Raw genomic sequence first — 26,078 nt, 5'->3', positions numbered from 1 at the left:
CAATCTGTACAACCTGCACATGCACTTCACCCTCACTTCCTTTCCAGCTTTTAACATTTCAGTATCTATCTTATCATAGTCTAGCTTTACCACTCTTCAGTTGGTTTATGGCCTTAGTTACTTCCTCAAAGGTGATTATTCGTCGTGATATAGATAAATCCCCTATTTCTTCACATCTCTCAATCATGTTAGTGGTTCCAGTGGTGGAGCACAGCCTGAGAATACTCTGTCCTCTGTGGTTAAAATCGTACCATGTTGAGCATTTAAAATGCCTCAATGGTTTGAGAATTGTGACGTCAGTTATTTGGATACCAGAAAAAGCTTTTTAGAATCCTCTCCTCAGCTTCCCTTGCTTCGTTTTCCATCCATTCTCTCTTATCTCTTCCGGCTGATCTCTTAACTTCCTTGCCTTTGTCTGCATATACTTCAGAATAGCTCAGTTCCTGCTGTCTTATTCTTGTTGAATTTTGTTCTTTAATTCTTTCTTTTCCTCAACAAGTCTCCATGTATTTAGAAAAAAATGCTCCAACTTTCTTAGATCTTCTCACCCCAATGCAGTTCGGGCTGCATCCATATTTGCTTCTTTGAAAAACTACCATTGTTCTTCTATGCCATTTGTCAGTGTCTTTAACTCCTCAAATCTTTTGCTAAGTTGCAGCTTGAGATGTGCCTTCACTGCTGGTTAGGCTAACTTTATAAACTTTGATGGAAGGAAAAGACCCTTTATGAGCATAAAAGCAGCTGCCACCAAAGTGGGACTTCGTATCAATATGCAGAAGACCAAGATCACAAAGCTAGGAGAGACTGCTGTCAACGCTGGCGGATGTGTGATTGATGGAGAAGAGAACAAAAGAGCTGATGACTCTGTTTATCTTGGAAGTACAATATCTGCTAACCACCAGCTCACTAAAGGAGTGAAGACAAGACTCAGCAAAGCCACTGGATCATTTTTCCATCTGTCAAACATCTGGAAGATTAAGAAGTTACATTTACCCAGATAAAATGTAACTGTACAACACTACTGTCCTTCCAAAAGTACTGTATGCCTTGGAAACATAGTTGATGGTGAAAGTACACAACAGGAAGCTGTATGCATTTCAGAAGCTTTGTCTGAGAAGAATCGTGGGAATTCATTGGTGAGATCATATAAGGAATGGAGAAGTGTAGTGCTGCATGGGTCTAAGACAAAGATGGCTACGTTCACCCATGTCACCAGGCTATCCTATGGCAGAAGCACAAGTTATATCTTAGATTGGATTCCACCTAGAATGAAGAGAAGGCATGGAGGGCAAAGAATGACCCATCACAGGGCAATCGTAAAGGATGCTGTCATCATGGAGACAACCTACGATGGTCTTGCTCTGGACAGACAGCATTGGAAAAATAGGTGGCGTCATCTGCCACCAGGCACAGGAGACTTCAACTAAGTAAGAAAGATTCCCCACGATTCCAGACCACATGAAGGGCTTAGGGAATGGGGCTCAGATACCACCAGAAATGCAAGCTCCCACAAGAACCTGGCTCACATTAGAGGGGGCAGGGAAGGTGGAGTCAGACCCCTATAGATGGGCAGGGCCAGTCATATCCTGGTGCACGTGCGCATACACATACACGCACAGGCAGGGAGCTGAGACAACCCACAGGGCAGGGATTCCAGCTCACACAGGGAGGATAGGAAGAGGGGCTCAACTGCTCCCAGATACGCAAGCCCCCTCCAGAACCTGGCTCAGATGAGGGGGAGAAGAGAGGATGCCACACCCCACAGATGAGCTGAGGGCCTCCAGATCATGGTGCACATATAGGAGGGGAATTTAGGGCTGACATGGGCCACACTACTCCTATTCTCACCCAGTTCCCCCGTCACTCACCCCTCATGTTCCCTTCCTAGTGTCCCATCCTTCCCCATCACCTGATCCCCAAACTCTTACCCCTTGTTCCCATCTACTCTCTTCACCTATAATCTCTCTCCCCTCCCAGGGGTAGTTGTGCAGTTTCTTTTCTTTTCAAAACCATAGTGTCAGCACCTTCTGAATATTCTGCTGTAGTTGGATTACATTTCCCCATAATAATAAAAAACAACCAGATGTAGTCTGGAACTGTATGCCTACATTATTTTTTTAAACACCTCAGATTTCTGACGTACTTTGGATTTGAACTCACAGCCTGGCATGGTGCTCAGATTTGATGACCATTAACACATACCTTCAGAGCCAAACAGATCCTGTGATGCTGATGCAGTTTTCTAGATAGATAGCCTCTCTCTCAGCACATGTGCAGTGTAATACATTCAGAGTGTGGATAGGCATGCAAGCTTTAGCATACCTAACTGGAAAAGCAAACTCTTTTTCTAAAAACGTTTTAATTTGATTTTCCCCCATGGGCTGGTGGGTGCCATGCACTCTGTTGGGGTAACTCTCCAGTGTTTGAGACCTTGGTGCATTGATCTGAGTCCTAGCTCAATCTCTCTCTGTGAGCAAAAAAACTTTGCCAGAATATATAAATTTTAAGAAAAGCTCCCCCCACACACACACACCTCCCAGGACTGTGTCTTGAGAATCCCTTGGTCAAATGGCTCCAAATTTGGATCACTGACTGTACTTCACACCCTCATGATACACACCAAATTTCATGACAATGTCATTACCTCCACAGATTTGAGAGCATTTTAAACTGTCAGTCGTTAAAAATAAAGCTAGTCTTAACCTTAACTGTAGCAGAGCTGTTGCTCCGATCCTACATTCTGATCCCGGTATCCATATCTAGTCCCACTAAAGTCAATGAGATGTGTGCCAACAAACCCTGATGCAGCGATGGGGACTTAAATCCTACAAAAAAGAGTACATGTACAATAAATGAAAGCCTTCCATACTGAGCTATAATAAAGCTTTCTAATTTAAGCAAATAAAACTGGAATCTCAATTCACGATGGGCAGGAGCCTTTGTAACCTACAGTGGAGGCCATTTTTAGAGGAAAGCAGGGGCACAGAAACAAAGTAGCAGACGTCTCAGATATAGAAAAGTTCACATATTCTCTCTCTGATACCTGTTTCACTACAACAATCTAATTTATTAGTTGCTAATCTAATTAATCCATGCTTATTTTCTTTGTTATTTTTGTATTTAAATTTCTGCTTTGCTGGTTTTACTAGTACTTCCTCAAATTTTTGTATGGTGAATGGCATTAACTTTTCACTGGAGAAAACCTGAGAATTGAGAGGCAAACTTATTTAGGAAAGAGACAGCAAATTTAAAGTGATTTGTTGTAAAAATTGCAGTTTTTCTATTTTAAGTCTACAAATATATTTCTCTATATTATGAGATTCTAAAACTTGATTATAATGTAAAACCATTTGCAAATGGCTATACTCTAACATAGCTGGACTAACATTATTTCATGGAACAAATAAGGAGAACTGCGAATAACGTTAGTCCAGCTATGCTGGAGAATAGCCATTGGAATCACCAACACTTAAGGCACGTCTACACTAAGAAATTAGGTTGATTTTATTGAAGTCCATCGTTAGCAACCGATTTTATACAGTCGATCGTGCATGTCCCCACTAAGCGCATTAGGTCGGCGGAGTGCGTCCCCAGTATCGTGGCTAGCATCGACTCTCAGAGTGGTGCACTATGAGTAGCTATCCCACAGTTCCCACTTCCCATTGGAATTCTGGGTTTAGCTCCCAATGCCTGGTGGGGCAAAAACATTGTTGCGGGTGGTTTTGGGTACATGTCGTCCGTCTCCCCTCCTCCCTCCCTCCTTGAAAGCAGTGGCAAACAATCATTTCGCGCCTTTTTTCCTGGGTTATCCGTGCAGATGCCATAGCACAGCAAGCATGGAGCCCGCTCAGCCGTACACTGCTTTTGTGAGCGCTGCAATACCTCGTGCATTATCCTGCAGTATGTGCAGAGCCTAGCTAGGAGCCGCCAGCACAAGGATGACTGTGAGGAGGACATGGACACAGATGTTCCTGAAAGCACACGATGTGGTAATTGGGATACCATAGTGGCATTGGGGCACGTTGATGCAGCGGAACCACCGATTCTGGGCTCGGTAAACAAGAACAGACTGATGGGACCACATAGTGTTGTGGGTATGGGATGATTCCCAGTGGCTGCGAAACTTTCGCATGCAAAAGGCCACTTTCATGGAACTTCGTGAGGTGCTTTCCCCTGCCCTGAAGCGCAGGAATACCAAGATGAGACCTGCCCTGACAGTTGAGAAGCGAGTGGCAATAGCCCCGTGGAAGCTTGCATCGCCTGACTGCTACTGGTCAGTCAGGAATCAATTCGGAGTGGGCAAATCTACCGTGGGGGATGCTGTGATCCAAGTAGCCAGGGCAATCAATACCCAGCTGCTAAGGCAGCCCTCCGCAGAAACCTTCTGCAAAGGCTTTCAGAGTACCTCCAGGAGAGCTTCATGGACATGTCCCTGGAGGATTCCCGCTCCATCCCCAGACATGTAAACACACTTTTCCATTAGCTGTACTGGCTGTGAATGTATCCCAATTGTTCAGGGCAAATCAAACATTAAACACAATTGCTTTTAACCCCTGTAGTGTCATTACAAATGTGCACGCACTGGGGTGCCTTCTCCGCCATCAGGGTCCGGGAACAATATGCCCTGAGAGGTCCAGGGTGAGGAAAAGGTCCTGGCTACCGGGGAGAATGGATTCTCCGCTTGCCTGCTGCACATTCTCTTCCTCATTCACGTTGCTTGAGGCTGCCACCTTGCAGGTCTCCACGGAGAGTGTTGGGGTACTGGTAGGGTCCCCCCCTAGAATGGCATGCAGCTGATCATAGAAGCGGCATGTCTGGGGCTCTGACCCAGAGTGACCATTTGCCTCCTTTGTCTTTTGGTAGGCTTGCCTGAGCTCCTTAATTTTCACGCGGCACTGTTGTGCATCCCTGGTGTAGCCTCTCTCCGCTATGCCCTGTGCGATTTGGCATATATATATCAGCATTTCTTCTGCTGGATCGGAGTTCTGCCTGCACAGATTGTTCTCCCCACACAGCAATTAGATCCAGTGTCTCCTGTTGGCTCCATGCTGGAGCTTGTTTGATTTTCTGGGACTGCATGGGCACCTGCTCTGCTGAGTTCACCACGCTGACCAAACAGGAAATGAAATTCAAAAGTTCCTGGGGCTTTTCCTGTGTACCTGGCTAGTGCATCGGAGTTGAAAGTGCTGTCCAGAGTGGTCACACTGGAGCACTCTGGGATAGCTCCGGGAGGTCAGTACCATCAAATTGCACAGCACTGTCTCTACACTACCCCAAATTCGACCCAGGAAGGTCAATTTTAGTGCTACTCCCCTCGTCAGGGAGGAGTACAGCAGTTGATTTTAAGAGCCCTTTAGGTCGGCAGAACGGGGTTGATTGTGTAGACACATTCATTATAAAATCGACCTAATGTGGCTAAATACGACCTAACCTCATAGTGTAGACCAGGACTTAGAGTGTCTTCCAATAGTGCATTAAGTAATGATAAACATCTAATGTGTGTGGTTTGTTCTCCGCCTTCCTTTCCCCAAGTGGATAACTGTGCATATAGTCTTATTTTGGTAGTATTTTTTGGGGAGGCAGTTAACTGTACATGTTGCTGTGTGTTAAAGTTACAGAAAGCATGACTGAAGAAATGCACATTGCACTCGCAGCAGAAGGGGTGGAGGTTTGTGACTATCCTTATTTCCTGCTGTTCTCCTTTTTTGTGGGAGTTCATTCCAAAATCTTGGATCAACTGTGAGAGCGAAGGATTAAAACCTCATTCCTGAAGAGATATGTGAAACTAGTGATTCTCACTATGCCTCAGCCTTCCTTTCACAAGGAACAGAACCCTGGTATGCCTTAGGGTGATCTTCTGTAGAGTCAGAGGTTGGAAAACACTGAACAGTTAACAGTTGAACTATTACTTATTTCTTGGCTCCTGAACAGTTGGATACCACCTATTGCATTGAGAATGCCATATGCTCTTAAAATTGTAATTACAGCTATTTGAATAGTCACTAATATGTACACATGTAACCTAATTTACTTTCTGCCAAACTTGGAAAGTTTGTGCAGACTCATATGAAATGCATAATCTCCATGAAAGCAAGCTATGTTAGGAACATTTGTTTTGTCTTTTTAGATAAAGTCTAATGAAGTATTCAGAGTAGCAGCCATGTTAGTCTGTATCCGCAAAAAGAAAAGGAGTACTTGTGGCACCTTAGAGACTAACCAATTTATTTGAGCATAAGCTTCATTATTCGATGAAGTGAGCTGTAGCTCACGAAAGCTTATGCTCAAATAAATTGGTTAGTCTCTAAGGTGCCACCAGTCCTCCTTTTCTTCTAATGAAGTAGTATATTAATGCTTGATAACGTGGCTTCTACTCTGATTTAGTTTTTTAACCAGATATGTAACTAATACGACATTAAAATTCATTATGAATTACAAATTTAAAGTACAGTTTGAAGTGGAATGGAGGGAAAGGGGGTTTAATAATGGGGGTAGAGATTGGGAGGTAAGCAAAGAAGAGAGAAGATGAGAAAAGAAAGCAAGCAAGAGAGAAAAGGGAATGGTATGAAACATGCAAAGTAGCAGATGAAAGCAATAAAGAAGGTAGCTAAATGTGCATTAGATTCATGCCAGCAGGTCTCTACTGATAGCATGGTCAGCCCACAGCTTCACTAGAAACAGTCAACTCTGAAATGTGAGAATTGATGACATTTACCTCTGGATATATACTTTAACACAGGATCTATTTTTATGTGGAAAGTGAGGCCGTCTCTTAGTGGAGCAATAAGAACAAGTAGAAGACAAGTTACAGCAGGAGTTTTGTACTGAAAACAGGGAACCAGTGGTTTTGAGGCAGAAGCATGGGCCTCTCTTTCGTAAGTATCCACAGATTTTGGGAAAGCTTCAAAAATTATTTGGTAATAAATGACATTTTACTGCAATTATAAACAGGAATAAAAAGTGACTAGCAGAAGTATTAAAAGGTATGAAAGTGATTAAGTCAACAGAAATACATTTTTCTACTGATCAGGGGTTTAAAATTTAAAAATTTGGAAACTGAATAAATAAGGAACACGCGTACAAAGAGTAAGTTACTGGATTATCATAATTGAAGCACGTAGTATAAATGAATTCAAGAGATAACTAGATCGGTTTCTGAGAAAAAAGGGATTAAGATACAGACAAACACACACAGATATGTTGAGCCAGATAGCACTTTCCTGTTTCTAAAACAAGCTGTTTATTGTAAACTCTTTGTATGGGGACAATGACTTCACGTGTATTGGTACACTGCCTTGCTCCTTGGACCCTGATCTTGATTGGGGCCTCTGGGCACTGTCATGACTAACTAACTAATCAACAAAAAACACCAGTTTCCACCAGCAGTGACTATGTGGAGAAGATTTTGGATGGTAAAGGAGAATTTGGAGAAATCAAGTTACCAGCATAGGCATCGACTCTGTGGGTGCTCCGGGGCTCAAGCACCCATGGAAAAAAAAATAGTGGGTGCTGAGAACCCACCAGCCACAGCTGTTTGACAGCTGAGGGAGGACGGATGGCTTGGGGGAGGGGGTGGAGCAGGGATGGGAAGAGGCAGAGCAAGAGCAAGAGCATGGCCTAGGGAAGGGGCAGAGTGGGGATGGGGCCTTAGGACAGAGCAGGGATGGAGCACCCCAAGGGAAAAATAAAAGTCAGCACCTATGGTTACCAGGTAAAATGTTGTAAATCTTCTATCTTCTTTAAAAATCAAGGTGTTACTACTAAGATTTATTAAAGTGCTAAAAAGGCATCTTATCCATAGCTCTAGGCACCCTTAACAAAAAACTTAAATTAACCCACCACAACTCCGCTTGCCCTTTGAACAGCTCCTCCCCACACTACCTATATTCAAATGTGGGGGGTGGGAAGAGTCTTGTAATATGCAAGATTGCTGAACGCAACATTCATCTGATCTCTCCTGTAATGTGAAGCAGCCAGCTCATTTTAGCTAGTAACAGGATGATAAACATACATAAAATAGCTAAGATAACTACCCAGCCTAGGATTTGAAGAAACTCTTCAGCCTTCGTTGCCAAAGGGGTCATCACAACCCTCATAAAAATAACTAAAACATAACCTGGAGAGATGTACGCTTATCCAACTTCTTGAGGCCAGCCACACTACTAGATTTTTCTAGCAAATACAAATAGAAAAACAATGCTTCCAAATATCAGTGTTTTTTAGTCATATGTACTCACATTTATACCTGTCACAACCTCTCCTTTTAAGTACAAGGACAACAGAAAGGAAAGACCACTTCCCAACCAAACTGGAATGTAACAATTTTAGGATGAAGAGAGGGAATCTCTGTGATTACCACCACATTTCAGATTAATTAAGTAAGGGCGAAGTCAAGACAGAGCTGTGGTATGATCTAACCAACTTCTGTAGTAGAACATTCCACACCCATACACACACTTGGCTTTGGCATTAAACTCCCAGAAGAGTTTTAAAGAGATCCAATAGCACATCCAAGGTCAGACAAAACAGAGAACATATCCAATTCTTCAGCCTATTAGGCTTCTTAAACAACTTACCATAGGAAGAGAACCAGAACTAAGTCATTCACACTACTGTCCTGCAGAAAACTATGGAAATGCATTGACTATTAAATATTATATTGTAAACTATTCCCCTTTGCAGTAAATCATGACTGACTTGCTCTAAATTCTAAATCATGACAGATTTAATTCTCTTTTCTTCTCTAGCCAGGACACATATTCTTCAAACTTTAATTCTGTACTTCACCACACTGAACATATCTAAACATGTAATCATCTTTCCAAGCAGCAAAAGAGTTTAGGACAAAAGAAGCAACAAGTGAAAGGCCATTTTTTTCGTGGGAAAGAAGTTAGAGCTGGCTTCAGAACCACCTTTTCTGCAAAAACACCTAAGGCAAATCTCTTGATGGAAAAAGGACAGATTCTGTAACGTTAAAACTGACATGATGGCCATCAATGGTATTTTCATATTCTGTACAGACAACAAACTCCCTCACAGATTTCCACCACAACTTCAACCACCATACATTAAACTCTCTCTGGGCTTGTCTACACTGGCACACTTTACAGCGCTGCAACTTTCTCGCTCAGGGGTGTGAAAAAACACCCCCCTGAGCGCAGCAAGTTCCAGCGCTGTAAAGAGCCAGTATAGACAGTGCACCAGCGCTGGGAGCTGTGCCCCTCGTGGCGGTGGGTTTTTTTAGAACTCTCCCAGTGCTGCGTCGCAACCACACAAGCCACATTAAAGTGCTGCCGTGGCAGCGCTTTAACGTCGTCAGTGTAAACTAGAACATTCCAACACAAGCATCAACATCCTGGAAACCACAGTCAGCTTCAACAATGGTATCCTATAGACAACTACACATAAGAAATCCCAGATCACCACACCCATCTTTCACAGATCAAGGAACCACCTCAGACAAACTCAGATACCGCAGAATATGCTCTGAGGAGAAAGTCCAGGATATTCTCCTTAACACACTTAAAACCAAACAAGTATGCAGTGTTAGTTGTAGACGTGTCAGACGCAGGATATTAGAGACACAAGGTGGGTGAGGTAATATCTTTTACTGGACCAACTTTCACCAAAGACACTCCATCAGAGAAGTACACTGCACCATAGAATGGGCCACCAAAATACCATGGACTGTATAGAGGCACTGGATTTATGGCTTATTACAACAATCTATAACCCACTGAAACCCGCTCCCCACCGACAGCTTCCCCCTTCCCCTTTCCCTTCTATGACTGGAGAGGTGTTAACAGGCCACTACACCTTGAATGGTCCCTTGAAATATGTGTTAACTAGTTATGCTAAACAATAGCATAGCCTTGTATTAAGCTATTCTTGTATTCTGAGTACATTTCCCAGACTTGAAGAAGAGCAAAGACTTGCACTTTCAACAAAGTAGTGTTCAGACTCCTTACAAAATGTATCTAGTAGGAAGTTCAGAATATTTTATGTGGACAGTCTCAGGAAACATGTTGTCTTTGCGCATCAAATATCAAGACTTGTTTCCAAGTCTTTGAAAAGGACAAGGAAAAAAAAACAAAAAAAACCCCTCCCAGAAAAACCCAAGCATTTCCAAGCCTCACATAACAGCAGATTCTCATGATCAAGAATGTCATGTATTAAGTTAGTCCCATTGCTCCTTGTCTGACCAACAGTGTACAGTGTAGATATTCTTCTTCCTCCCATAACAGTTATTTAAGCTACATTAAAATTTCCTGAACCTTGCCTAATCCACTATTTTAAGTCGCTTTGTTTGCCATCACTTGGACCTTTTCCAGCTTCAGTGTAATTTTTTTTAATCAGTGTGTAGTAGAACTGCAGTACTTCAGACTCCCGATTTAATTTTACAATTCACTGCAAAGTAGCACTTTTCTTGTATTGCAAGTGAGTCCTTTACATAGATTGAGTACATCCCAATGCAGAATTGGCTTTCTTCAGAATGACCTCCCACTGAATGATTTGGGCTTTATCACCATCACTATCAAATCTCTCTTCCTGAGGGTGCAGTAAATATTCTCAGTTTACATCTTTGCTTCAAAGTTATTCTTCTGCAGGCTATTACTTGATACTTTGTATTAAACTCATGTCATTCTTGTCCAGTATTCTAAATTAACCAGATCTGTACATGTATATCTGCCACTGATCTTCCCTAACCACATATTTTGTCAATCACAAGTTAACCTCTTCTCAGTGTCATTAATGAATATCAATAACAATGGTTTCAATACTGAATTGAGGTAATCCCCCATTGACTAATCTTCTTAAATCTCATGTAAAATTGCTGAAAGCCCATTTTTTCCTAAACATCATTTGTTATCCATTGCATTGTGTGGTGCAGAATCTATCTCCCATCAATGAATTTCTGTGCCGTACTGCCTTAACACTATTAAAATCCAAATAAGATATGCCTACTACATTCTCTTATCCAATCAATGTCATATCTTAAAAGAATGTTGGGTGAGTCTAGCACACAGCCTGTGCTTCACAACACCTAACAGCTGCTCTGCAAAGCTTTTTCTCTTTAGTTGTCCATAAATTGTTTCCTCCACCAAGTTTCCAAGTATCTTAGGTCAGCAGGCATTACTCAAGTTTTCAGCCTTTTCCTTTAAGATTTGGAGCATTACCATTTCCCTCCAGACCTTAGCACATCTAGGGTGATAGAAATCACTGAATTAAGATTAAAAGGAGTACTTGTAGCACTTTAGAGACTAACCAATTTATTTGAGCATAAGCTTTCGTGAGCTACAGCTCACTTCATCGGATGCATACTGTGGAAACTGCAGAAGACATTATATACATAGAGACCATGAAACAATACCTCCTCCCACCCCACTCTCCTGCTGGTAATAGCTTATCTAAAGTGATCACTCTCCTTACAATGTGTATGATAATCAAGTTGGGCCATTTCCAGCACAAATCCAGGTTTTCTCACCCCCCCCCCTTTTTTTTTTCCCCAAAAAACACACACACAAACTCACTCTCCTGCTGGTAATGGCTCATCCAAACTGACCACTCTCCTTACAATGTGTATGATAATCAAGGTGGGCCATTTCCAGCATAAATCCAAGTTTAACCAGAACGTCGGGGGTGGGGGGGGGTAGGAAAAAACAAGGGGAAATAGACTACCTTGCATAATGACTTAGCCACTCCCAGTCTCTATTTAAGCCTAAATTAATAGTATCCAATTTGCAAAGGAATACCTACTGACCGCTATTCCTACCTACATGCCTCCAGGTTTCACCCTGACCACACCACACGATCCATTGTCTACAGCCAAGCTCTGCGATACAACCACATTTGCTCCAACCCCTCAGACAGAGACAAACACCTACAAGATCTCTATCAAGCATTCTTACAACTACAATATCCACCTGCAGAAGTGAAGAAACAGATTGACAGAGCCAGAAGAGTTCCCAGAAGTCACCTACTACAGGACAGGCCTAACAAAGAAAATAACAGAACGCCACTAGCCGTCACCTTCAGCCCCCAACTAAAACCCCTCCAACGCATTATCAAGGATCTACAACCTATCCTGAAGGATGACCCAACACTCTCACAAATCTTGGGAGACAGGCCAGTCCTTGCCTACAGACAGCCCCCCAACCTGAAGCGAATACTCACCAGCAACCACATACCACACAACAGAACCACTAACCCAGGAACCTATCCTTGCAACAAAGCCCGTTGCCAACTGTGCCCACATATCTATTCAGGGGACACCATCACAGGGCCTAATAACATCAGCCACACTATCAGAGGCTCGTTCACCTGCACATCTACCAATGTGATATATGCCATCATGTGCCAGCAATGCCCCTCTGCCATGTACATTGGTCAAACTGGACAGTCTCTACGCAAAAGAATAAATGGACACAAATCAGATGTCAAGAGTTATAACATTCATAAACCAGTCGGAGAACGCTTCAATCTCTCTGGTCACGCTGTTACAGACATGAAAGTTGCGATATTACAACAGAAAAACTTCAAATCCAGACTCCAGCGAGAGACTGCTGAATTGGAATTCATTTGCAAATTGGATACAATTAACTTAGGCTTGAATAGAGACTGGGAGTGGCTAAGTCATTATGCAAGGTAACCTATTTCCCCTTGTTTTTTCCTACCCCCCCAAACCCCCACCAGACGTTCTTGTTAAACCCTGGATTTGTGCTGGAAATGGCCCACCTTGATTATCATACACATTGTAAGGAGAGTGATCACTTTACATAAGCTATTGCCAGCAAGAGAGTGGGGTGGGGGGAGAGAAAACCTTTTGTAGTGATAATCACCCATTTTTTCATGGTTTGTGTGTATAAAAATGTCTTCTGTACTTTCCACAGTATGCATCCGATGAAGTGAGTTGTAGCTCACGAAACCTTATGCTCAAATAAATTGGTTAGTCTCTAAGGTGCCACAAGTAGTCCTTTTCTTTTTCCAGATTATAATGGCACTTTCCCTGATGGCTATTAAGGCAGATATGGGGTTCTTGATAGACCTCTGTGGAACATACGTATCCATGTTCCTCCTCCCAGACACATGCACTAGACTGACAGAGTGATATTCCTCTTGCTCTCTGAGTGCCCACTTAGGGATATCTATGGGTGTCATTATGGTATTATTAACTATTATTCCCAAGGGGATCAGGAGATATACCCAGTTAGTGCTGGCATTAGCAATAGTTAAGGCGTGAGCCGTGATTTCTCTTGAGTCTGGATTGTAAACAAAAACCAGATCCCACCACCACTGATGATGCTCCTTCTCGAAAGGTGTAACATCACCCATCCTCAGATTCTTAATTTCCACTGGGATGGTTCCTTGGTATCCAACCTTGAGGATGCGATGCCACAGTTTGCAGCCATGACTGTATTTTTATACAGGTAAGTGCCCATGATAGGTTGGTTTGTAGGACACCTATGGCTTGCACTATTCAGAATTGACTTCGTTTCTGTGCATCTAGCCCTTTACGCACAGTGGATATTATGTTGCATGAGAAATCACTAATCTGATTTAAAGGAGTAGTCAAGGTTGTTCCAATGCTGCCATATTATGGCCTACATGCACTGGGCTAGGGTACCAGCTCTCATAGCATTGATTACGCCTAACCCTGCCCCGACTCCTTCCAAGACTTTTGCAGCGAAGTCTCTTCTCACTCAGGTATGTAGGCTCACTGCTAATTACCCATGCATCCCATCCCATGAGATACGATTTCAGAAAGGGTGCACATTCAGGCTGAATATCTTGTGCGGAGAGCTGCATGTTAATAACAACCTTCTTTACGGTGTAACGGGGGTTGATAATAAGCAGACGCTTTAGGTCCTGTTGAATTACTACTGGGCCTAACTTACCGACATACGGTTTTGGGATCACAGTCACTTGTTGTCGAAGCTTAACCCCAAATACTCCTGAGACATACCACCTCCCAGAATCATTAAATGCAACAGATATGTTTGTACTACTGTAACAACTTGTCAAAAATATAACCTTGCCCAATGAGCAGAAATTACTTACATTCCCATAGGTGTCACACCGCTGTGCATGAGCACTAGTACAATCAGACGGATGAACATGGTTCGGGTAGGAATATGTATTCTTACCCTAGTGAAGGGTATGTTGATCTGAGCACTCAAAAAGATCTCTAACTGCAATGTCCCCTCCTGGATTTTAAATTTTAGACTGGTGGACATGCAGGGGCATCTAAGTAAACTCTTGGTGATAAGTCCACCTGAACAGCTTACACCTTATGATCTTGCAGGTCCCAAACACAGTTTTGTTTAAACTTCACTACTTTGCCCAAGGGTTCTGAATCTTTATTCAAAAGATTTATCTGGGCACTATACTGGGCTGTGGCCATATTGGATCTATCCCCCAGCTCTTCATTCCAAATCAAGGCACAATTTGAACCATTCTTGTATGCAAAGGTCATGATGGGCCCAATATCCTCTTCAACTACTGGCCCGTGGTAAACACCCTATGCTTTAATAGGCTCTTTATCTGTTAACTCAGACCCTCTTATACCCTCCACTTTTCCGATACTGCAGAAATAGTGCTCTCCCTCCTCCACTGATAAGGTTCCTCCCATGGTTACAGTCATGGCCATCCACAAAAGACGATGGAGGAATCTTCGCTCCTATGGGATGAGCAACAAAAGGGTACAGTTATATGATGCAAAGACAATGCAGAGTTACCTCCCAGCATCCTTCCACGCTTTCAGCTGACTCGAGTGGAACCACCTGGACTTCTTTCCCTTGGGTCCTCTAAGCTCCACCTCGTACACAGTAGGACTGGCCTTATTAACAATATGTACGGGTCCAACCCATCTGACACTAAGGGTATGTCCTTATTCTGAGAAGTATCTACACAACACTCTGTCCCTGACATCCCATTCTATAGGTCTAAGGGAGCCCAATCTCTTGTCCATAGATTTAAGATTGGACTTCATTTGGATGGCGACTTGGCGTTGTATGGAGCTAATATCCTGCAACACCCTCTGCATGAAACTATCCACCTTCAGCCTAGGCTGATACCCATCAGGTGGGGTCCCACCTACCCACAGTGCTCCGGGGTCTTCATAAGCCTACCTGTTATAACATCTTGGGGTGTGAACCCAGGAGATGCTACCGTAGATCTAAGTGCCATGAGTATTAGAGGCAATTTCAAATCCCAGTCCTTCCTCTGTAGGCTGACAAACTTTCTCAACGCTGTCTGCAAGGTACGATTTGTACGCTATACCAGGCCCGAGCTCTGGAGATGGCCAGCAGTGTGTAGCTTTTGCTGTATGCCTAAAGCTTGACACATTGCCCAAGCAACCTTTCCCACAAAATGGGGTTCCTGGTCAGAGTCGATACACTATGGCAGGCCAAATCTAGAGAAAGTCTGTTCTAGGAGCACTCTAGCAGTTGTTGTCACTGTGTTGTTCCTTGTGGGGTAGGCCTCCACCCACTTTGTAAAGGCATCAATTACAACCCGACAGTACTTTTGGCCTCTACCGGTATTAGGTAAGGGACTGATGAAGTCCACCTGGAGGCGAGTCCAGGGTCCTCCAATAGGTTGGTGATGCATCGGACCTTTGGTGCCCTTAGCATCGGGGTTATTTTCCACACAGGCCAAACAACCATCAATGTACTTGGTAGTGTCTTGAACCACACTAGGCCACCATGCCACTTGTACTATTCACTGCACTGTCTTCTCTATGCTGAAATGGCCTTTCTGATGAGCCAAGCTGACCATTTCTCGATGTAGGCATGTTGGTAATATCAAGACAGGTGCCACATCTTGTATGTCCTTTTTCAGAGCCATAATCAGACCATGCTTGTCCTGGAAGATTTCATGGTTTCTGTGCTCCCCTTTCTCCAGTAGCTGGTGAATTTCTGGATCTTCTGCATCTCCTTCAATTCTGGTTGGTCGGTAAGATCCTCTGCTTTACTTCCCACTTTTGCCACCTTCCCTTCCAATTGGATCCAGAGTGTTTCCTCTCCCAATAAGGCTGCTTCTTTTGCCAGTTGGTCCACCTTATTATGGAGGTTGGAAATTTCCTTGATGTCTCGACGATGAGCCCTCACCTTTTAACAGGTGTTTGCTGCCAATTCTTACAGTGACTAATTCCCATGCATGCAACAAGTACCTTGAACATGCTATGGATTGTCCATCCGCAGATTTCATGTCTTGATGAATCCAGATTGGCATCCATTCGCTAAAGGCTTGGATCACCCAGCTGGAATCTGAACATATACAGATGTCAACTTCAGAATCTTCTCCATGCAGGACAGCCAACACTGCCACTGCCTCAGTGCCTGAGCTGAGAGCAGACGAACCATTCCCTGAAAGATACATTGGGATTCAGGCTGCAATGCCGCATAACCAGCACAGGGACTTCTGTCTTTGTGGTAGCAGCTACCATTTACCACCCATATTTTGAGACCCTTGTCCTTCGCATCCTGGTAGTTCTTTAGCTTGAAAGGTGACTTGGGAAGATCACTCTCTTGCCTGGGAAGTGGATATTCATGATCTTGTCCTACAGTAAGCAGTGCATAAGGGACGAAAGCTAATTGAGGAGTCTTCACTATCTCCAGGTTTCTGTTGAGCAGGTTTAACGTCCAACTAGCCAGTCTGGGGCTGAAAACTCACCCATCATTGGTATGCCCTGACAGGATATACTCGAGTGGAGTATGATTAGTTTTCAGGACTACTGGAGCCATACCTATAAGGTATTCCCAGTGTCCAACAGCCCAAACTAATGCTGGGACCTCCTTTTCGCAGCTGTTGAACCGCCTTTCAACTTCACTGTGTATCCTCAATCCGTAGGCCACAGGTCAAAGGCCATTTCCATGGTCCTGCATGAGGATAGCACTTATGCCCTTGTTGGACGTTGCCAGCCTTAGATGGAATGGCTGCTCAGGCTTTGGGTAGGCTAACGCTGGTGCCTCGGTGAGTGCCTGTTTCAGGTCACAGGAAGCTTGTTGATGTTCCTCATTCCACTGCCACTCTTGTCTTTCTTCCACAGGGTGTATAATGGTCTGGCCATCTCAGTGTATCCTTCTATAAATTCCCTTGAGACCCTGGTAAGACCCAGAAAAGATCTTAGTTCTGATACGTCTTGGGGTACAGGTAACTTACAAATCAGGTTGACACACTGAGTGTCTGGTCGCTTGCCTTCCTCTCCGATGGTTATGCCCAGGTAGGTTACTTCTGAACACACAAGCTGAGCCTTAACAGGGTTTACCAAGAAGCTAGTCTTCTTGATCTGGTCGAGGACAGCATCCAACATCTCCAGATTTTCTTCTTTTGTACCAGTGACTATGAGAATGTCCATCTACATAGAACCTTACCATCCTGTTTCCAGGTATGGGGGGGGGGGTTTGAGAAAACCTGGAGTTGTGCTGGAAATGGCCCACCTTGATTATCATGCACATTGTAAAGAGAGTGGTCACTTTGGATAAACTATTACCAGTAGGAGAGTGAGTTTGTGTGTGTGTGTTTGGGGGGGTGGGGGGCTGAGAAAACCTGGATTTGGGCTGGAAATGGCCCACCTTGATTATCATACACATTGTAAAGAGAGTGGTCACTTTGGATGAGCTATTACCAGCAGGAGAGTGAGTTTGTGTGTGGGGGGGCGGAGGGTGAGAAAACCTGGATTTGTGCTGGAAATGGCCCAACTTAATTATCATACACATTGTAAGGAGAGTGATCACTTTAGATAAGCTATTACCAGCAGGAGAGTGGGATGGGATGAGGTATTGTTTCATGGTCTCTGTGTATATAATGTCTTCTGTAGTTTCCACAGTATGCATCCGATGAAGTGAGCTGTAGCTCACGAAAGCTTATGCTCAAATAAATTGGTTAGTTTCTAAGGTGCCACAAGTACTCCTTTTCTTTTTGCGAATACAGACTAACATGGCTGTTACTCTGAAACCTGAATTAAGATTGGAAACTACTACTGAACATACACCTCTAGGGAAGGGGTAATTAAGTACAGATGCAGTTATGAGACAGAAAACAGCAGGGTGATCATTGATAAGACATCTCTATCATAACAGATTATTCTCTGAAGCAGCTGGTGTTGACTGATTTGCCAGGTCATAACACTGTTTTATGTAAGTCTAGATGCATCACCTCTTCTCTAGAGAATATTTTGTTTTAAAAACACTCCTACTGACTTGGGGAAAAAATGCAGACTAAACCACACTGAGAAATCAGGAGAAAAGATATTCCAATTCCCAAATTACTAAATCCTGCTACTGTTGATGAAATTTTCTACCTTCACGTACATCCTAGAAACCCAAGGTCTAGCTGGTACAAATCCCCATCTCTACCTACATATCTCTGAGAACTCCTGCAATATTGTGGAATGAGATCTCACTTTTTGGTGTAATTGCAGATCACCAAGTTAATCTCCTGGCTCAAACTCTTACTTTCCCATTACCAAAGCTGGCCGTAATCTGAATAATCCATGAGACAGAATCACAGATTCAAACTCATTGTTCATATTTGTGATCAAAGTAAATGTGTTTTCACAAAAATTTAACAATTGTTCCAAGACTTTATATTCAGTAGGCCATCTTTCAGACCAAAAATCTTTTTTTATTATAAAGTTGTAAAGCTTGAAAACTTAAGTTTTTAATTAAAAGGCTGACAGATTTAACAGCGGCACTAGCAGGCACTGTTATTATATTTTAGTTTGGCAGATGGAAAATGTACTGATTGAATAGATTTATTATTTTAACAGGTATTTTTTAAATGAGCTCCACCTATTATAGCCAACTTTCATTAAACAATGCTCTTTCCAAAATGTAACTCACTGAAAAAGTCTGTTAGTAAGAATAGTCACTGCACAACTGCAAATAGATTAAAATCTGAAGTTTCAGTACTTTTATTAGTTAAAAAATCCTTTATGTTTAATTTTTAAAAAATCTCTTAGAACACTTTTCTCCCCCAAACACAGCATGAAGAGCATAGCTATAGCATTTCATTGCATGGACTACAGAGCCTGCGTAATGATCATCAATGCAAATACCACCTTTTTCTCAACAGATGGCTGGCATATGCTTGATCTCAAATACTTTATCACAACTTCTCTTTGCAAGTGAAAAAAAGAGAAACGATGGGTTTACTTTTTAAATATAACCACTGCTGCTATCCTAGTATTTCCCTCCCCCCCGAAGGATAATTATTTAGGTTCTTTTCCAAAAGATGTTAAGATCCTTCTATAGACTGCAACAGCACACACAAATGGAAAGAGATCTCATCCGGCTGTGCTCCAAAAATTTTGCATGGGTCTCTGTAAGTTTGCACTGTGTGGTAGCCTTGTTGATCCCAGATATTAGAAAGACAAGGTGGATGAGGTAATAACTTTCATTGGGCCATCTTCTATCAGTGAAAGAGACGTGCTTTTAAGCTTAACTATGACACTCTAAGTACCTTTCCAAGAACTGAAGAAGAGCTCTGCAGAAATTTGAAAACTTGTGTCTTTCACCAACAGAAGTTGGTCCAATAAAAGATATTACCTCACCCACCTTGTCTCTAAGTTTACCTATTTACAAACGTACATTCATAAATCACAAATACAACTGATAATTTCATAAATCAGAAATCTACTTGGTTTGTTTATAACTGGCTTTAGTACAGAGGAGGAACCATTTATACTGAACAGATATATACTGACAAAAATAATTCTGTATCACAGTTACATAAGGATGTCCACACCTCAGTGTTCTCACCAAACTCAAATTTAAATAATTCTATTCTGCCTGACAGTTACAATTCGTAGCCACTTTAATCTCTTCCTGTACTAAGCTGTTGTGCATGATAGCTGTAGGATGTTAAACATCTGTTGCACCCAACTCAAGAAGTGGCAGCACTTCAGTGGTGGATAAAGAAGGAGAGGTTACTTACCTTGTACAGTAACAAGTACTTCAAGATGTATGTCCCAATGGGTGCTCCACATCAGGATGTGGGCATGCCTGTGCACTCCTGATCAGTGATTTTGTCAGCAGTATCTGTGGGTCTGTGCTTGTGCCCAAAACACCCTTGCGCTCCAGTACAAAGGGAGGGGGCTGACCGGCCACTACTCCTAGTCCTTCCCAAACATGAAAGTCCACTAAAAGACTCGGAGATAGAGGGGAAGGAGGGCGGGAAGTGGAGCATCCACAGGGACACACAAAATCCAGTTACTGTACAAGGTAAGGAACCTTTCCCTCTTCTCTGAGTAGTATTACTATGGGTGCTCCAAATCAGGAGATTCCCAAGCAGTACCTCATTTCCGGCAGAGGATCCTGAGGCGGCAGATACAGTATGGATTGTAGAACAACATCACCAAAAGCTGTGTCGGCTCTGGAAGCAGGCACAGTGTTGGGAAAATGTGTGCACCAAAGATCAGGGGGCCACCCCGCAGATGTTTGAGATTGGTATGTTTTTAAGTGGGGCTACAGAGTAGATTGAACCCTGGGGGAAATGAGCAATCACTCTTGGAGGGGAGCAAGCCCCCAAGGCTTTGTAACAGGTTAAGATGCATCCTGTAACCCATATGGACAGTCTTTGGGTGGAAATCAGATGTCCTTTCATTCATTCTGTGATTGAGATGAAATGCCCAGGCAAAACCCTAACGGGTCTAGTCCTGTCTAGGTAAAAGGCGAGGGCTCCTCTTATGTCCAGCATATGGAGGCTCATTTCTTCCCTCAAAGAGTTAGGCTTGGGATGAAACACTGTCAGATGAATCTCCTGATCAGTGTGGAATTCTGAAGAAACCTTAGGTAGGAAGTGAGGGTCTGGAAGTATCATCACTTTATCCCATAGAACAGCATGTACAGTGGGTATATCAGCCATCAAGTCTCTAAGCTTCCCTTCCCTACCCTCCTGGCCAGGTGATGGTTATGAGGAACAATGTCTTAAAGGATAGCTGAAGAAGGGAACAGTTACCAACAGGCTCAAATGGGGATTTCTTCAGCACACTGAGGACTAAGTTGAGGCCCTATGGTGGAGATGGTTCCTTGACAAAAGGGAAGAAGTTGAACAGGCTTTTGATAAACCTCATAGAGATTGGGTGGGTGAAGATTGAAAACGCCTTGATGGGGGAGTGAAAAGTTGCAATGGCAGCTAGGTGAACTTTAATAGAACTCAGCGATAATCCTGTGGTTTTTAAATTGAACAAGTATTTGAGAATGTGTGTTAGACAAGACTCAAGAGGAAGCATAGATTGGTGACTGCATCAAGTCTGGAAGCGCTTCCACTTCTGGAACTAAGTTTTCCTTGATGTGGGTTTTCTGCTATGAAGCAGAACTGTTTGTACCTCCAGTCTTATCCTATAACAGAGAGCCATCTAGTAGCCACACCTTGAGGTGAAGCACCGAGCTGATAGCTCCCAACTCCTAAGTGAGAAGATTTGCTGTTAGGGGAAGGTGGAGGGGCAGCTGCAGAGACATGAGAACGAACTCTGGGAACCACTCCTGTCTTGGCCATGACAATGCTATGAGGATGGCTACTAACTTTTCTTGTTTGAATTTGCAGTACATGAGGCCAAGGAATGACTAAGGCATCTCTTATCAAGATGTGATCCTGCCCTCCCCTGGAGTAGAACTGTATGCTCTTCGCATTGGATGGTGTTGTAAAGAGATCTCTTTGAAGAGATTTCTCAGAATACATTGTTCTTCAGCTCCCAGTTGTAGTTAATGCTGAAATGAACTACTGTGTTCTGAAGTCCTGGTAAATAAACTACTGAGATCTGTATGTGCTGTAATAGGCACTAGTTCCACAATTTTATGGAGTCAGCTCATAAGGATTGGGATCTTGCTCCTTCTTGACAATTACTGCTCTGTTGTTCAGCATTATCTGATCAGGCAGCCCTTCATATGGGGTAGGAAGTGCAGGCAAACACCTGCTTGGATAGACTGTGCTTGTTGGGTGTATAGATAGTTCTCAGCCAGGCTTGAAGACACTGGAAGCATAGCCTTGCTAAGGGTGTCACAAATGCACCAGCTGCCATATGGCCCAGAAGTTGCAGGCGAGGCCTTGTTGTGGTTTGCGGGCTCTGATATTGTTGAGACCAGGCTGGACATAGTGGCAAATCTGTTCTGGGGCAAGTATGCTCTGGTGATAAACGAGTCCAGAGTGGCCCCAATTAAGTCTATTCATTGTATGGGTTCAAGAGTAGACTTGTCCACATTGAGGCAGATGCCCAACGAGTGGAACAGAGATAGGGCTGCTTGCTCTCTGTACCTTGAGAAATGAGCAAACTCTCAGGAGCGAATTGTCCAGGTAGGAAAGATGATTATTCTCATCTGGCAAAGACGGGTTATGGCAGCAGAGGGGACTTTGATGAACACACCACAACACATAGGAAGCAACTGTGAAAAGGATGTATAGTGATATGGAAATAAAATTCCTAAAGGTCAAGGGAGATAAACCTATCTCCTAGATCCAGAGAGGGAATTATTGCTGCTAGGATTACCATTTTGAACTGTTGAGAGTGGACAAAAATCTGCAATGTCCTGAGGTTGAGAATTGGTCTCCACCTCCCCATTTTTTGGGGGGGCCCAGGAAGTATCGGGAACACAACCCATTTCCAAAACAATCCAGTGGAACAGGTTCAGTTGCCCCCAGTGTTAGGAAGCATTGTATCTCTTGCCTCAAAAGACCCTCAAGAGAAAGGTCCCTGAAGTGGAAGAGGATGGCGGGGTGGAAAGGAACTGAACTGGATGGTGTCCTGTAGAAGTCAAATCGAGGATCCACCTGTCTGAGGTGATGAATTTACAGGACAGTAGGAAATGGGAGACATGATATTGCGTGGAGGGGAGAATATGTCTAAGAGAGAGTGGGAAAGAGAAGTTGGTCCAGAAATGGGTTAAAATGGCTGCTTTGAGGATGTCACCAATTGTGAGGTTGCTGCAGAGGATTGGTCCCTTAAGTGAACCTTGGCTTCTTCCTGAGAGGCTCAGCCATTCTCATGTAGTGGACTGGACAAGACTGTTGAGCTGTCTGCAATCTACTATACTTTATCTTTGCTGCAGGTGTATAGATGCCCATAGATAATATATTGCCTGGGAGTTTTTAAGAGAATGGAAGGACCTGTCCATGGCATCTCTGAACAACTTGGGTCCCTTAAAGGGAAAGTCCTTGACGGTGTTTTGTATCTTGTGGGGAAGACCAGAGGATTGCAGCCAAGAAGCTTAGAGCAGGACTACTGCTGTGCCCATGGAATGTGCAGCTGTGTGAGCGGCATTGAAAGAGGCCCGACAGATAGCTTGGTGATGGTCTGGTCTTCTGTTGTGAGGGATTGAAATTGTTTTCTTTGATCCTGTGGCAGGTGTTCAACAACAGATGAAAAACTTGGAATAATTGGTAAAATTGTATTTTGCTATCAGGGCTTGGTAATTGACTCCTCTGAACTGCGGTGAGGCTGAGGAATGTCTTTCGATACCCCTCAGCAACGGTAATTCAGGCTCTTCCAGGATTTGAAGGTCCTCATGGGACTGGAGACTGGCCAGTACTGGGGACTCTGCATAGGGAACCTCAGGAGTCAATATGCCGGGGTACTGGAGACAGTATCGAAGTGCGATCAGTATGTCTTTCTAGCTACTGAAGGCGGTGCTGACAACATTTTCAACTTGGCTCTGTAGTCCTTGTATTTCGAACGCACAGATTCTGGTGCAGCCCTAATTGGTTTACTAGACAGCTTCTCAGTACACAGCGTCGTTTTCTGGCCTGGTGCCATGATCTCAGTACTGGTGGGTATGGGAGCCTCTGTACCTGTAAGGGGTGCGAGGTCTACTGAGACCCAGACCAAGGGGGTGACTTTCCCTTTCTCTTCTCCCATTTTCAAGAAGGGGGTCTCTTCTTCTCTGACGGTCTAGATGGTTCTAAAGGGCACCCCGGTCTTTGCTTATCGTCACAATAGAGAGTCACCAGAGCTCTCTGTGGATCTGAGGGGGGGTGACTCGGATCCTATAGGTCTCAGGGAGCACTCCATTAGCAGAAGTTTAGACTATCTTCCCTCAATTTCTTAGATCTGCTTTTAAAACCCGAGCAGATCTTCCCTTTGGAGGGGATATGAGATTTTCCCAGGTAGCAGGGGCAGCTTGAATGTCCATCACTATGGGAGAAAGACTACTGGCACGTGTGGCAGGCTTTGAAGCCCAAGGTCTTGGGTATAACCTATGCTTAAGGCTGCAGATTTAGGCCTGACAAAAAACAAAGGCCCAAATCATGCAAAAGAAGAAGGGAAGGGGAAACTCCCCTTCCCAAAAATGCACAAAGTGTAGTAAAACAAAAATAAAGAAAATACTGAAAAAAAGAAAAAAATTAAGTGAGAGAGGCAGCAAGCTGCGTAGTTAGTTAATGGACACTGCAACGCTCCTTCTCAGGCTGCAGGTGGTTGAGAAGGAACTGGAGTGACAACGAGCCTGCCCCCTTCCTACATACTCTCATACGGAGCACAATGGTGTCTGAGGTGCAGACCTATGGACACTGCTGACATCCCTTTGGTCTGCAAGATGAGTTGTATTAGTTCATCAATATAAAATAAATCATTAACTATTGTACTGGATATTCTTTAACTTAATGAACAACCTAGGAATTAATTACAGAGCAAGCTTTTATTTCTTTGAAGTTTTATCTACTGCGGCAGCTTACACATTCAGACACTTGATGGAGGAAATTTGTGACTGTTTTGAATATTTTATCAGTCTGCACTTAATTACTTAAGAAGGCAAGTTGGACTTTACTAAACAGTCTTGCACTTTCCAATAAATTAAACAGCCACAACACTTTAACAACTTTTTAGTACTTTTCCTGTACTGCTAGAAATTTCCTCTTTACTGGTAGGGAGGCAATTAACCAGTGCTATATCCTAATAAAAGAAGTGCCAGAACCCCTGAGGTGGTGAAAGCTTGCTCTAAATGGGAGGGGCCTGAGGTGTATACTGGGGGAACAGTGGAGGCCTTGAGAGGGAGTTGAAGGAAGGAGGAGCTCAGGGGTAGTGGGAGGAGCTGGGAGGAAGATAGGGGCAATGGAGAAGCTTGGAGAAGTCCAGGGGATAACTCCCTGCAGAGCCCATCCCATCCCTGCCTCCCCCAACCTGTGCTCAGCAGAATGTGCTCCACTATCTAGGCAGCCCCACAGCCTGGCTCTCAATATTGCTTGGCTCTGGTCTATGCCTCAGGCTCCAGGGGGCTACAGTCCTCAAGCTTCCCGGATCGGGTTCCAGCTGTAGCATCCCCAGCTCCCTCTGCACTGACCCACTGCTGAGCACCCCCTGACCAGGGCCTGGCACCAGTACCTGTTGGCTCAGAGAACACTTTGCTGCCGGTGGGGGAAAGAGTCCACCTGATCTGGGATTGGCTGCCCCAATTGGGCACTGGGGTCACACTCCCCTCCCGGCCCCCCCTCCCATACACACACAGAGGCTGGGAAGTGGCTAGAATTAGCAGAAGTGCTGGAACACTGTTCCAGCTCCCAAAAAGAATGTCAGAAAGGCATTCTGAAAGACTTAAGCACTGCAATGAGCCATTCTGCAGTTCAGTTTTCTCACTGATAAAAGTGGAATAATATCCACCTTTTATCCACAGGTTTAGGACACTGATACCATCCCTTTGGTCTGCAAGGTGAGTTGTAATTTTTATATCCTCAAATGAAAAGATCTATAAAAATACAACACTTTTTTATCCCCAAATTTAGAAACTAGGAAGCCACCAAAAGACTTTGCAAGTTTCTCCTCTAAAAAAATTATTCACTCATCATGATCTGCTCTTCAGCTCTGCTGCAACTGAGCCTGATTCTTCTCTATTCTAGCTGGGGTATTTAACTCATAATGACTACTTTGGTTTTCTTTGTGAATATAATCTGATCCTATTTCTTCTTTTCTAAAGGAAGTATCAGATATTTTTGGACCCACTGCTAGGGACTATTTGGTAACCAGAAATGATAGCTCTGGAATACCTAGAGCCAGATAAAAAGCGAAGTCCTGTCTTGGGACTGATTTGCCTGCATATTGCTTTGGTTCCTGTGGTACTCATTCTTGTATTAAATCTATTTAAGGGCCCACT

General features: G+C 43.6%; 1 protein-coding gene across 1 annotated transcript in view; it reads right to left on the bottom strand.

The window, feature by feature from the left end:
• The window catches only part of ERP44 (endoplasmic reticulum protein 44), a 132,401-nt gene that overhangs the window by 45,724 nt on the left and 60,599 nt on the right, over positions 1-26,078 (bottom strand). The window lies entirely within an intron of this gene.

Source organism: Caretta caretta, chromosome 2, assembly GCF_965140235.1.
Source record: "Caretta caretta isolate rCarCar2 chromosome 2, rCarCar1.hap1, whole genome shotgun sequence".
NCBI classification, from domain to species: Eukaryota; Metazoa; Chordata; order Testudines; family Cheloniidae; genus Caretta; species Caretta caretta.
The sequence above is the reverse complement of the archived record's forward strand: the minus strand, read 5'-3'. Positions and strand labels throughout refer to the sequence as shown.